This window comes from Chiloscyllium plagiosum, unplaced genomic scaffold (genome assembly GCF_037043375.1).
Source record: "Chiloscyllium plagiosum isolate Xiang-an unplaced genomic scaffold, Cpla_swu_hap1 HiC_scaffold_20, whole genome shotgun sequence".
NCBI lineage: Eukaryota > Metazoa > Chordata > Chondrichthyes > Orectolobiformes > Hemiscylliidae > Chiloscyllium > Chiloscyllium plagiosum.
Genome location: NW_028270158.1, coordinates 28,179,069 through 28,191,566, shown reverse-complemented (window position 1 = coordinate 28,191,566; position 12,498 = coordinate 28,179,069). Strand labels below are relative to the sequence as shown.

Below are 12,498 nucleotides of genomic sequence, written 5' to 3'. Positions count from 1 at the left end.
GCAGACCCATTCCCCTACCCTATTACTCCACATTTCCCCTGATTCATGCACCTAACCTACACATTCCTGAAGACTATGGGCAATTTAGCATGGCCAATTCACCTAATCTGCATATCTTCGGATAAGCCTGGATATGGTCTAAACCCCAATGCATTTGAACATGCAGTGCTTCAGTCTTTAAGCAGCTACAAATAGTGCTGAATGTTATGCAATCATCATTGGCAAGCACCTCCGCTCATGACCTTATGATAGAGGGAAAGTCATTGATGAAGCAGCAGGAGATGCTTGGGCCTCGTACCCTACCCTGAGGAACTTTAGCTGAGATGTTGAAACTGAAAAGATCGACCATCAGCCACCATGATCATTTTGCTATGTGCCAGGTATGACTAACCAGTAAAGAACATGCCCTCCAATTTCCATTAATTCCAGTTTTGCTAGGAGTTTTTGATACTACATTGTATTGGGTGAGAAAATAGTACTAAATTATACATCCTACAACAAACACACGCTGGTTAAGTTCAATCTGTCCTCAACCTTGTACATTCACAACATATGCCAATGCACAAAAGGGGTAGTGTTTAAAATGTCCCAATAATTTCAGTTCAAATGCAAGTTACAACTCAATTGAGTTTCACCAACTAACATGAGTTCAGTACAAGCAACCAAAAATAAAATGATTGAAGGGGATGTTAAAGCATATTTTGGACACAGATGTTCACAACTCAGCAGCATGAAATTTAAAATGTTAAAAAAAGGCAAACATGTACTTGAGCCTCTTCTCTCCTACTGCAATAACCCCTTCTTCCTTTTCATTCATGGGCCCTGAAAGCAAATCCTTCTCTAGACTGAGCCATGGCTTACTGAAGGCCAAGAGCTCATGAGCTACTTTCAAAGAAAACCTTGACAAGAAAGTTGGAGATTGGTACTATTCCCTTAACAGCCCATGCTAATGACCCTCACTATAAAAGTTACATTGAAATGAAAAGAGGGAGTGGGAGACATAGATAAAGGGTTCCAAATGGGAACAAGAGTTTGGCTGTAGCTAAAGGCTAAAAAAATCACAGTAGGTTTACAACTGGAAATGCTAAAGTAGCCAAAATTAATACAGGCTACATATCCAAATATTGCAGGTCTCAAAAAAAGATATTTCAGAGACAGTTTTGAGATCTGTGGTTTCACTCTCTCCCTAAAAGGAAAACAGTTGGTTTTTAAGTCAAGCATTACTTAAGTTGGGGCAATGTTGCCGTTTGGTTAAGTGGACTAGAAGATAATGGAACTTGGTCCAACTGCAGAAATGATTTGGAGGAGCCAGTATTGGACTGCGGTAAACAAAGTTAAAAATCACACAACACCAGGTTATAGTCCAACAGGTTTAACTGGAAGCACTATGTATAATTTCAGTTACATCACACTAAACTTATGCTATAAATTGTGCCTTACAATTGTGTACTCCACAAGCACCTGAAGGAGGAGCAGCGCTCCAAATGTTAGTACTTCTAATTAAACCTGAACTATAACCTGGTGTTGTGCAATTTCCAGAAAGACATGGATACTATATAAAGAGAAGCCATTTGCTGAAAGATATGCTACAGATGAGCGATGGGATAGCTCTTACCCATTTCCTCAACTTCCAGCAGCAAGCAACGTTTTAAATGGTGGGTATTTAACCATGCTGGTTATTGCAATTTTCAGTAATAAGGATGAAGTGGACTTCCAAGCAAATTGATTTAAATGCATTTTTTCCCCACACAGCACCCCATAATTTAACTCCCTCAAACACAGTGGTTTGCACACAAGTAAAGATGGATCCTGCAGAAAAAGCTGCTGCTAGCTTACCAACAGAAGACTAAACAAATCCCATTCGGACAGCCCTTTAAAAATGTACATTAAAAGTTATCCTATACAGTGGCCCCTAAGAGGAAACCTGGAGAAGATTAGAAGCTTGGCTGTAATTTTTGTTTTGAACCTGTCAAGTTTTTGTTGAGGCAAATAGATAGGTGGAAGTGAATTTGCAACCATTTCATATTGCTATTGTTAACTTGTTGTTAGGCACGGTTCTGTTCTTTTGGCTGAAAGAATCATGGCTCTTGCAGTTTGTCCACAAGTGATCCATTTCTCCTGGGTTGTGGAACATTTGCTACCTGAAGACTTTGATCACAAGACCACACCTAATGATTCTGACATCTAAAGCCATCACAAACCACAGAAAAAAAGAGATGGGTTTATCATCTCTTTGAGAAGAACTGATTTCTGTACAACATTTAAGCTTTCAAATTTGAAGACATTAAGTCAGTTTTGGCTAAGCACACAAAGAATAAATGTGAATGTTAAATATCTGGCTTGGTACATCTATTCAAGGGATGATACTCTGCCCACAGACATTATGTTCTGAAATCATGCTCAAATACACACAAATCCTTCAACTGTGGGGAAATCGTGAGCAGCTATCTTGAGTCACGGTCAATTGTCCACTACAAACATGGAATACAGAAAGGAAAACATTTCTCTCCTCAACACTACTTTTTCATTAAATGCAAACTAATTAGTATTGAAGCCTATATTTACTTGACCATACATTCATGTATCCAGTTGCTTGTAACATTTAACTAATGCAATCAGAATTGCAAGGAGTTGCTGAGTTCAGGTGAAAATGAATTGCACAACACCCATTCTGGATTTGTCAATTAATACAGAACTAAATGATTAGTTTTGCTAACAGTATACTGCAAAGGAGAATGAATGTCTCAGGTTTGAGACACTACATTTTTGCTAGTTTATTTTATTCATTCTCAAATAATTTTATTGAAAAATGTTTTCCTACAAATACAAAACAATACAATACAAAACAATACAATTCAAAGAAATACAAAGAAGAATGTAAAAACTCAAACCACCCTCATGTATTAATGTAAAATAAAACCTATGTAACTACTTAAATAATAATACAGATCAGCAAAACAAAAATTAACTCAACATTGAGCGCATTAATTTTCACATTCAAATGCTTGGAGTTTCCCCCTTTCTGGATACTGGACTCAAAGCTATTAGTGTGGTAGACTTAATCTGTGTCCAGGTAGTCCTGAAAGAGCCACCAAGTCTTATAGAAATTCTCAGTTTTGTAGTGTACTATACTTGTAAGAAAATCCAAGGGGATATGCTCCATAACAATCTTACAGCAACGCGACAGGCCCGGGGATTTCCAGACAACCAACCTAACAAGATATTCTTTCTTCCGCAGAAAGTGAGGATGTTGAAGAGTTTCTTATGCACATCTACAGGGAATACTCTGGGCAGGCCAAGAGGAGGACAGATCAGGTTAAGTTTTCCAATAGTTAAGTTATTTAAAAATTGTTCTCGTTTGTATTTTAATTAAATGTTTAAATAAGTTGATTTGCTTAATAGTAGTATGACTAGTTGCATCACAATAACCTTTAAATTAAGAAACGTTAGGGTTTGGGCAACCCTCAACACATGAAGGGGTCTGGTCTGGTCCATAAGTTTTAAGCTTCTGCTACATTACCATTTGCACAAAGAAATCTTTCATCATTAAAATCAGTCAAGCCCTCCACCTGACTGCAAATCTTCACTGCTTTGATCTTAAATTCTTAACCCCACTATTGCCCCCTATTTCCCTCACCAATCCCATTCACCTTTTCTCAGTAGTGACAAAAGATTTAATGTTAACCTGTTTTACCTGCCATGAAACTGCCTAACCTACTAAATACTTCCAACATTTGATTTCATGATTTTTGGTATCCCTAACATTTGGCTTTGCTATCACATTTTGGATACATTCAAACTACATCCTCCAAAGTTTATTACCTATTTCTATGCGTACCCAGAAATAAAGTTACTTTTCTGTAGACCAACTTGACTTCTACTTTGCTTATAAAATGTTTCAACTGTTTCCTCGGAAACAAGACTTTTGCATATTACCACAGCAACCGTGCTGCTAAACGTCAGCATGTGAAGCCTATTCCAAATTCCAATGTTGAAGAAATGCATACATGTTATTCAGCTCATTTAGCAGCTGAACAAATCTGACCAGATACTTGAACCCACACATTTTCTAAAGGAGGAAAAAAGTGCTGTAAAAACTCAAGTTAGAGGTGAAATCATGTAGAATTTCATGATACATAGTCTAGGATATCCCACCATTCCACATAAACAGATGTGACAGCAACTGCTTGTGCTCAGTGTACACTACATAAAATTGCAAGTTCACTGAATTGCTGGGGTAACAGAGAAAGACAGAAAGGCACACAAAGAGGGGAAGAGAAGCAGATGGAATACACCATGTTTTTAAAGTATTTGTGTATGAAAGTGCCACTGATTTTTTTTTAAAGCTCAGCTTGAGTTATGATTAATGTGAAGCACATAGTTGCTGAACAAGCTCTTCCATTTTGCAATGCCCAAAGTAACTGCATTTATTTGCCACTTTGTCTTTCAGCATCTCAAAAAAAGTGATTCACAAAATAACAAATCAGTCTAAGTGTAGGCACTACTGCCATCTGTAAAGGCAAAGACAGCTTTTGCACAGAGCAAGCTGGCATAAAGGAATCAAGATAAATCCCCCCAAAAATATATAAAACAGAAAAAGAAAATTTGATTCACATCCTACCCAGTGGTTTTAACACCATCCAGGCAGATACCTTAGTTCAGGACTGTTGGATTCCTCTATTCAGCAAGTGTAGCCTAACAGGAGCAACTTTAAATGTGAGGCCTCACTCACCTTCCCAGGTCGAGGCAAAAGGATCGATCAAATAGGAGGCTGGGGAGGGCAGGAGGTCCCAGATCTCTTTGCATCCTTCAACCAACAATACTAAAACACAGTCTACCCTCAAATCTTGGAGTACACTTGTTACTTAAAGGGACTTATACTACTGTAAATTAGTGCAAGGGACCACATCTTTTTAATTTTGGATTTGGGACTGAAAATGATAAAACTGGATTCCACCTTTAGAAGGGGAGGATGCACATCGACACACTACTTTGGAAAAACTAAGAAAGAAAAAGAATAAAATACACAAATTGATGATTAGATAAATAAGTGATACAAGAGACTTTACTTTTTGGTGAAATGGATGATGTGGCACCATTTGTTGAGGTATCAGGAGGGTTCCGCACAGTGAGAACACTTAGGTCAGGAGGTTCTCCTATGAGAGTAAAACAGAAGCAAGGAGACCTGCAGAAATTGACTCCAGCAAGCACTCACCTTCCCCCTTTCTCCATAAGGAATTGGCATCTCCAATTTTCTGCCCAAAAGCAGAAAAACTATCCAACCAAGCAACAAGTGAACGGTTGACTGATTATCCACACCGTAGCAATATCAAATAATCAAAAAAGGATCACAAAACCAAAATTCTGTGCTTTGGACTGGTGAACAGAACTAGATTCTCCTGACTATTATTTTCCCTTAACTTATGATTTGCTTTTGTTGGTTCTATTTTCTCTTGTACACAAGTGCAAGACAGTTTTAAAAAGGGGCAAATGTTTAAAGTACATGAATTAGAAATATTGTTCTTTTACAGTTCTTGTTAAAGTTTAGAACACCACAAAAGGAGAGGGTTTTTTTTCATTGTTACCAAGAAACCTGATGTGGTTTGTTTTTATCCTGATGTGGTTTGTTTGTTGTTATTGGAATTTTAGTAGTTTTATTAACTATTCCCATTTGTGGGGTTGGATTTCAAGCACACTACCTATCATGACAGTAGGTAATATGGCAGCTAATAAATACCCTTCAAGCTTAATTAATTGATGGTCTGGACTATTCCAGTGCACTGAACAGCACAACATAAATTAAAGTTCTTGTTATTCCAGACAGAGGTAAAATAGGAAGTGTTCCATGACAATGGTGGCCAGGACACCAGGTGAATTCTACTAATTCTGGCTAAATCACCCATCATGCTCGAAAGCAGAAGGATGATTCTTGCCAGAAAGCAGGTCGTCTCGATGTTCCTAAATATGCTATAACTTCTTCAGAACAGACAAGGGACCCTTTTCTCAATTCTTAAGTCATATGGGGCTGAAAATATTTAGTTTACTTCACTCCATAGATGCTGCCAGATTGGTGAGTTTCTTCAGCAGTGTTTTTATTTCAGATTTCCAGCAGTACCTTTATTTTAATGAAGAATTAGACTCATCTGTCTGCAAGACATCACCACTAAATATGCCCTCAGTAACTCTTCCAGATCCTCCTTTGATCTTTTAACAGTTTATAAAAAGGAAGAAAGTTCATAGGCAAAAATCAGCTTAACCAAATTTAAACTGTTCTGTTGTAATAGCAACAGAAGAGCACTTGAGAAAGTACATTCAGACAAAAAGGATTCAACATTGTACAAGCTGACAGCAGCTGCGGAAAACATGTTCTGATTTGTCTGCTTCAAAACAAAAAAGAAACAAGTACAAAAATCTACTGAATACGAGCACTCTGCTCCTCTCTCTCTCTCTCTCCACCCCCCCCCGCCCAACCCAGCTAATAAATTTTCAAAGCAACAGGGCACCATCCGATATACTGACTGTATTGTTATATCGTGCAGTGTTTACTGTGTGCAGTAAGTGACAAATGATGATTTTATACTTATAGCAGTATCTTGGATAATTATTTGTTTCTTAAATTTTGTAATCAATTAGTCTTGATAAAATGGGAAAACCCAAGATGGATCTCCAGTTTAAGCAGCACAATCCCTTGGGAGTGCTTCATGAGGGAACCATTCCTTAAGTTGCAAAGATTGATTGATCACTGCACCAGATTGTTTAAACTACACTGGATTTTAGTTTTATGAAGTTGAAGGTGTGTACTGTACCTTTAAGAGAAACAGAATGCTGTTCTGAATGGAGACCTTATATGTGTATATGACTAGCTGGCAGTCCCAACTGGGGAACTGAAAAAGTGTAACATTTGACTGTGAAAGGGATACCAGAGTTGTCAAAACAGCAACCAATTCAAATTTAACCAGTTTAAATTATACCCCAGGATACTAAGACCTAATCTAGTTTGGTTTTATGTTGGCAAAAAAAAAAATTCAATGAGATGATCCGATGTGGAGGGCCTAAAAATGCGGACATATTGAAAATTGGAGCGCACGTGCATCTGCCATCGAGACAAATGCATGGAGAGCTAACATCTTGCTCTAAGAAATTAGGAAACATTCTGTATCAGAGAGATTTTTTCTGTATGAAAAACTCAGTAAAAAGATAAACCCCCAGGGAGATCCGCAGCTGGAAGAGTGAAGTCACAAGACGACAGCAGCTATGTCATTTTGAAATTAAGTTGATGTAATTTTAATAAGTGCCTGTCTTTTTAGAACAGCATATTAGAGTCATAGACATGAACAGCATGGAAACAGACCCTTCGATCCAACCTGTCCATGCCATCCAGATATCCCAACCTAATCTATCCCATCTGCCAGCACCCAGCCCATATCCCTCCAAACCCTTCCTATTCATGTATCCATCCAAATGCCTTTTAAAATGTTGCAATTGTACCAGCCTCCACCACATCCTCTGGCAGCTCATTCCATACATTTACCACCCTCTGCGTGAAGTTGCCCCTTAGGTCTCTCACCCTAAACCTACGCCCTCTAGTTCTGGACTCCGACCCCAGAGAAAAGACTTTGCCTATTTATCCTATTCATGCGCCTCAATTTTGTAAGCCTCTATAAGGCCACCCCTCAGCCTCCGACACACCAGGGAAAACAGCCCCAGCCTGTTCAGCCTCTCCCTGTAGCTCAGATCCTCCAACCCTGGCAACATCCTTGAAAATCTTTTCTGAACCCTTTCAAGTTTCACAACATCTTTCCGATAGGAAGGAGACAAGAATTGCAAGCAATATTCCAACAGTGGCCTAACCAATGTCCTGTACAGCCGCAACATGACCTCCCAACTCCTGTACTCAATACTCTGACCAATAAAGGAAAGCATACCAAACGCCTTCTTCACTAATCTATCTCCACTTTCAAGGAGCTATGAACCTGCACTCCAAGGAGGCAGATAGTAAGCAATTAAGAGAAAAGGGAATTTAGTTGTGAATAGTTGTTGTTTCAGTGTTCACTTTTAGAGTTAAGGAATAAATTGATATTATTTTCTTTAAATAGTGGAATTTGGGAGCTCTGTCACTCATTTTAACAGATTATGAGAACAAGCGAGCTTTTCCGAGTGTTTGAGTTTAAGTAGCACAGGGATTCACCTCAGTGTTGTAGCATTAATGATATACAGCAGCAGTGCTGTTCGTGCATTGGAAAAAGTTATTAGTGCAATCTATAAAAAAAGCATACAATGGTCCAGCATTAAGGAACAAGACCAGTGAAAGCAAAAATGTTGAGAATATAACTTCAAAACAATGATTCTCACTTACGTATAAACCCATATATGATGTGCTAATCCATACACACCATTCATGATGAGCTCATTTGTCACGTTATGCTTCACTGTTACCAAATCCTTCAACTGGCACATTCACGAGAGAATGCAGGCATCTGAGGAGACAGCTCAAAGTATCTGAGATAATTTCTTTAAGTTTCCAGTTAATTTTTCAGATGGTATTTGACAGACATTCTGAAGGGGCAAACAGAGGAAAATGTTCTCCCAACTTTGAGAATGAATTTAGGGGCACTAGAACTAAGATACCTAATAGGTAATGAACAATATCTACAGTATTCACTATCGTGAGTGAACTCTGTAGCACTGAAATGCCAAAAGCTGCCCCCAATAACACGAAGGGTTTTGATTGGGCGTGGGGGGGGGGGCAAATGTCGATTCTCCGGCTCCTCTGATGCTGCCCGAAATGCTGTGCTTTTCCAGCACCATATTCTCAACTGATCTCCAGTATCTGCAGTCCTCACTTTCTCCCAACTGTTTCTTATAGTCAGAGACTATCAAAGAATCAAGTCTAAGTACATTTGCAGATTAAAAGATAATTGGTAAAAGCAACAAGGGGAAGATAAAATCTATTTATTTAAAATTGTTAATCACAGCACTGATCTACAATACACTGAAAGGATGACTGAAGCAGACTCAATAAATCTCCAAAAAAAAAGTAATTGGATAAACAAAGAAATATTTGTAAGAATAACGGAGGTCAATTTAACACATTTGTAATTTAAAATTCTCAAATGTAAATTGGCCTTATAGCATGGCTCAAACCACTTGTTACTCACTCTTATATCAAGAGATTCAAAAATAAACACCACGTTTGACACCTTCAAATACAAAGTTAAATCTTCAGTTATCCTAGAAATGCAATTATTTGTCAGAGGTAACAAGGAACAAGATTAGTCTAGAACCCTGAAGTTGAACTTCCAGATGTTTCAAATTGATGTGCATTCTCAATTCATGCCAAAGTTAGGCTTCATTGTCAGTTCTGCAAAGCACAATACTCCCTAACTCCGTAGCTTTAAAGAAACAAGGTGAATAATGACGGCACCAAGTTTAGTCTAATGGGTTTATTTGAAACCACATGCTTTTGGAGCCTCACTCCTCCTTCAGGTGCTAGTGAGGGGGGAAAAAACAGACAATAAAAGATACAGAACATTGAACATACAGGTACTCACCATACCACTTAATTTTTTTGCACATACAATGGGCAAACTTTATATTGTCCCAGAAGGGAGCTAGGAGTCAGAAGCTATTTAATCATACAGGAGTTGCCATGAGCAGGGACCACCCCCATAACCAACAGAAGGAATACTTCCTCAGTGCCATCTTAAATGGGAGACATCCTATTCAAAAATTGTGTCCCAGTTCTAAATTCCATCAGGGGAGCTATGCCACCAGCATCTACCATGCCAAGTCTTCCAAAATTAACAAGATGGCTTCTAATTTTTAATAAACTCCAACCACACAAGGCAAATACCTGACCCCAGGAATCACTGAACTACATCCAACACACATATCCTTTGTTACACAAAGCAGTACACAAAACCTACAGTACTGGTTGTACTGACAGCCAGACTACGGAGACCCCTCAGAATCCTAGTAGCACACAAACCCACCACACTCAAACAAAAACTAACAAACTTAAAAGACCCAGTACAACCCATGGACAAAACCAACGTCATCTATAAAATTCCATGCAAGGACTGCCACAAACACTACGTAGGACAAACAGGAAGAAAGTTAGTCACCAGGATACATGAACACCAGCTAGCCACAAAAAGACACAACCCTCTCTCCCTCATAGCCCTACACACGGATGAAAAAAACCATTTCGACTGGGACAGGTTAAGCAAAGACATGCCAGAGAATTCCTAGAGGCCTGGCACTCCAACCACAACGTCATAAATAAGCACATAGCATCTAGATGCTATCAACCCCTCAGAAAACAAACAGGAAATGACATCACCACAAACCCCAGGAACCCCATCCAGGAGAAAGATATAAATAGAAAGCAGGGGACAACAGCTTCGTTTCACTTGGAGGTTGCCACTGATGTTACCTAGGAGGAGAAAGTGAGGTCTGCAGACGCTGGAGATCAAAGCTGAAACTTTATTGCTGGAACAGCACAGCAGGTCAGGCAGCATCTAGGGAACAGAAGATTCGACGTTTCGGGCACATGCCCGAAGAAGGGCATGTGCCCGAAACGTCGAATCTTCTGTTCCCTAGATGCTGCCTGACCTGCTGTGCTGTTCCAGCAATAAAGTTTCAGCACTGATGTTACCTAGCCAGGCAATGAAACGTCTGGATATCAAACCTACAGCTCAGCGAGCAAACCTACACCCTAAACCTCAACTTGAGCTACAAACCTTCACAAACCTTGAGAGTACACAATACTCCAGATAATGGTCTAGTACAACCGTACACAGGAAATTGCTAAGATTTCTCTGCAATAAAAGCTGACACTTCATTTGATTTCCTACTTACTTGTGCCTGCATGTTAGCTAAATGAATTATAGTGAAGGAGCATACCCAGGTGGGTCTCTGCGACAGCATTGTCACTTTTACATTCTGCTTTCCTATTCATATTGCAAGTGAACAATTTCACATTTCCACCATCATGCTCTATCAAGCAAGTATTAGTCCAAGATTTTAAAGGTGCCGTCCTCACAATTTGCTTTCCAAATTCTGAATCATCAGATCTGGTTACAATACCATCCGCTTCATTGCAGTTATTAGCATAACTTGTAAATAGTGAAGGTTGCAGCATGGATCCCTGCAGTGACACACACACATCACATTAGCTAGCTCTTCTTCCTTGCTAACATTCAGCCCTTATCTGCTGCAGTAAGCTTTTATGTGGCACCTGACTGAAACCTTTTGGAAGCCAAACAAACATCTACTGGTTCCCTTCTTTGCCTCCTCTAAGTCTCAAACACAGTTTTCCCTTTTGCAAACCCATATTGACCTCTGATTGCATTGTGCTTAGGTAAACATTATCCTTTCAGTTTCCTAATAGATGACAGCACTACCCCAGTTTTAGAAGTTAGGCTAATAGGCCTGACGTTACCTGTGTTTTTTCCCACCCCCTCATTTCCTGAATCAGAGCATTAAGTCTGTGGTTTACCGGTTAACTGGGGCCTTTTGGAAGATTACAGCCAATGCATCCACTATCACTGCAGTAACTTATCTGAAGACTTCCAGTTTGCAAGCCATCCAGTAAAGCAAACTATCAACCTTTCAACCCATTAAAGTCATAGAGTCAGAGATGTACAGCATGGAAACAGACCCTTCGGTCCAACCTGTCCATACTGACCAAATATCCTAACCCAATCTAGTCCCACATGCCAGCACCCAGCCCATATCCCTCCAAACCCTTCCTATTCATATACCCATCCTAATGCCTTTTAAATGTTGCAATTGTACCAGCCTCCACCACATCCTCTGGTAGCTCATTCCATACACATACCACCCTCTGCGTGGATAAATTGCCTCTTAGGTCTCTTTTATATCTTTCCCCCTCACCCTAAACCTAGGCCCTCTAGTTCTAGACTCCCCGACCCCAGGGAAAAGACTTTGCTATTTATCCTACCCATACCCCTCAATTTTGTAAATCTCTAACGTCACCCCTCAGCCTCCGACGCTCCAGGGGAAACAACCCCAGCCTGTTCAGCCTCTCCCTATAGCTCAAATCCTCCAACCCAGGCAACGTCCTTGTAAATCTTTTCTGAACCCTTTCAAGTTTCACAACATCTTGCCGATAGGAATGGGGACCAGAATTGCACGCAATATTCCAACAGTGGCCTAACCAATGTCCTGTACAGCCGCAACATGACCTCCCAACTCCTGTACTCAATACTCTGACCAATAAAGGAAAGCATACCAAACGCCTTCTTCACTATCCTATCTACCTGCGACTCCACTTTCAAGGAGCTACGAACCTGCACTCCAAGATCTCTTTGTTCAGCAACACTCCCTAGGACCTTACCATTAAGTGTATAAGTCCTGCTAAGATTTGCTTTCCCAAAATGCAGCCCCTCACATTTATCTGAATTAAACTCCATCTGCCACTTCTCAGCCCATTGGCCCATCTGGTCCAGATCCTGTTGTAATCTGAGGTAACCC

General features: G+C 39.7%; 1 protein-coding gene across 7 annotated transcripts in view; it reads right to left on the bottom strand.

Annotated features, from left to right (window-relative positions):
* Window positions 1-12,498, bottom strand: part of usp22 (ubiquitin specific peptidase 22) — a 130,916-nt gene that overhangs the window by 51,561 nt on the left and 66,857 nt on the right. Inside the window, exon 1 of one of the 7 annotated variants that reach the window (XM_087997745.1) lies at window positions 8,357-8,669. The exons of the other annotated variants lie outside the window; for them this stretch is intronic. The gene's annotated coding sequence lies outside the window, so the exon portion shown is untranslated. Of the gene's footprint in view, window positions 1-8,356; window positions 8,670-12,498 lie in introns of those variants that run through there. 7 annotated transcript variants of the gene reach the window in all.